The sequence below is a fragment of the Octopus bimaculoides genome, chromosome 21, assembly GCF_046866305.1.
Source record: "Octopus bimaculoides isolate indiv1 chromosome 21, ASM4686630v1, whole genome shotgun sequence".
In the NCBI taxonomy this organism is placed as follows: domain Eukaryota; kingdom Metazoa; phylum Mollusca; class Cephalopoda; order Octopoda; family Octopodidae; genus Octopus; species Octopus bimaculoides.
In genome coordinates, this window is record NC_142948.1 from 9,876,887 (window position 1) to 9,879,386 (window position 2,500).

The 2,500-nt window shown below is 36.9% G+C and overlaps 1 long non-coding RNA gene across 1 annotated transcript in view; it reads right to left on the reverse strand.

The window, feature by feature from the left end:
- The window catches only part of LOC128250458 (uncharacterized), a 162,136-nt gene extending 161,704 nt beyond the window's left edge, over positions 1–432 (reverse strand). Inside the window, exon 1 of the long non-coding RNA XR_016237845.1 lies at positions 192–432. This is a non-coding gene — a long non-coding RNA (uncharacterized LOC128250458). The remainder of the gene's footprint in view (positions 1–191) is intronic.
- Positions 433–2,500: the final 2,068 nt, after the last annotated feature.

Genomic DNA, 2,500 nt, shown 5'->3' on the forward strand with positions numbered 1-2,500 from the left:
TATAGAATCATATAACCACACGTACAAATATAGGAGAAACAGGGAGAAAGATAACAATTTCTTTTCAAATTGATGATGTTATTTGTAGAGATATAGTTATGTATAGGTGGTCTGATCAATTGGTATCCGGACTGTTAAATTAGTATCAGATGTTAAAGCATGGAGAGTAAAGCCGTTTGGCACAAACTGACCTTCGACTCTGCTGTTCATGCGCACTAAGTTTTAACGTTCTCCCACACTTCATCTGTTAACAGTACTTGGAAGAAAGGCGTGCAGCGTGTGATTCTCGCGTTGATCATGACAGATAAAGTTGAGCAGGCAATCTGCATCAAATTTTGCCAAAAGCTTGGCGAATACCTGCTCAGAGGCCTACACAAAGTTTTAAAAATGTTTTCATATTTCTCGAGACGATCAAAACGGTTAGTGGGCCGTTTAGGTTAGTGTGAGAGTACTGAAACCTGTATCTGGAGGGTATGAGTTGGAATTTCGTAGCCGTCGCATAAATGTAAAATATCCTTTATAAACTGAAAGACACTTTCTCTTTCTTATATATATATATATATATATATATATATATATATATATATATATATATATATATATATATATATATAGAGAGAGAGAGAGAGAGAGAGAGAGAGAGAGAGAGAGAGAGAGAGAGAGAGAGAGAGAGAACATTTCTTTCAGTTTCCGTCTACTAAATTCACTCACAAAGCTTTGGTCACCCCGAGGTTAGAGTAGAAGACATTCGCCCAATGTACCACACAGTGGGACCGAACCGGAAACCACATATTTGCGAAGAAACCTTCGTTCCACCTAACCACACCTGCACCTAGTTAATGCTTCGTTGTTTCCTATGTAAATCTATTCTCGTTAATTTAATAGTGGTTTACCTAGAGTAATGTGTGATTATACTGACTAGAATTAAGCGCATGACAGCCACGTCAATTAACGTTAGACAGCGTATTCTGTATCCTTCCATTATATATTATGTCATTTCCTTATTTTAGATGTGTTCTCTATGGTATGAGTGAGGTTTGACATTTATTTGTAAGAAGATGAAGCATTTAGGTAATGTCTCCGCAGTTGTATAATGCTTCGTTACAATCAATTTTGCTGTTGCTGTACTTGCTTTCATTAAACGCTCAACTTTGAATGAAGAGTTGTACGATTAAAAGCATTTTATCCGTTATTATATCTGGCTCTTGTTTTTTAAAGTCTTATAGAGGATTATTTTTATCTAATCTTTCTTATCTCATTTAAGATGTTACAGTGAGATTTCCTTGCTAATGTAAAGAGTTAAAGCGATTAAGTAAAAGGCAATATCTTTAGCTGGATATGTGTTCATTTGATGGAATACATCAACGTCAAGATATATTTATTGCTTGTGATACAAGAGAACGTCGGAAATTAAATTGGTAATTTCAGATACTGCAAGTCAGTCAGGAGCCAGGTGAAAGATATGATAGAAATAAACAAATAAATAATATAAATTTAAACGAAACCATGTAATACACAGAAAACGGGCAGTTTTAAGATATTATCAATGTACATAACTTGACTATCTAATTAAATTAAGAACTGAGTACGAACAAGACTATACATTTATGACACCTTCCCAAACATTTACGAAATAAGGGACACACAAACGTACACAAAATCCCGCATACACACACACACACACACACACACACAGACATATGAATTGTTGGTTGTTGGCACTCCGTCGCTTACGACGTCGAGGGTTCCAGTTGATCCGATCAACGGAACAGCCTGCTCGTGAAATTAACGTGCAAGTGGCTGAGCACTCCACAGACACGTGTATCCTTAACGTAGTTCTCGGGGATATTCAGCGTGACACAGTGTGACAAGGCTGACCCTTTGAATTACTGGCACAACAGAAACAGGAAGTAAGAGTGAGAGAAAGTTGTGGTGGAAAAGTACAGCTGGGTTTACTACAATCCCCTGCCGGAGCCTCCTGGAGCTTTTAGGTATTTTCGCTCAATAAACACTCACAACGCCGGTCTGGGAATCGAAACCGCGAAACTATGACCGCGAGTCCGCTGCCCTAACCACTAGGCCATTGCACCTCTACTACACACATATGAATAGAGAGATATATACCTGCATGTTTATCTATTAGTCAGTGAATATAAAATAGTAATAGCAACATTAATTATCTACTGCTACCTTGTACAGGAATTCTGTTCGAAACACCGGTTCCCAAATGGTGGTCCATTGAAGCCACACACGAAAAATAGTATATTGAGGATCCACCATAGTATTTTAAGTGTCCATGAAAAAAGAAGTTCAAGGTGTATTTATTGCAAGAAACAGCTAATTTCCTTTCATTCATGCTTCACACAGTTCAACATGTTTCCAGACACTAAAACATATTCCATAATAGAGTGATATTCAAAACATTCACAAGCGAATGAATGAAAGATATAAAAGGAATTTTGAAAACAGTATTTACAGAAGTAGTTTTTAAACATAGAAT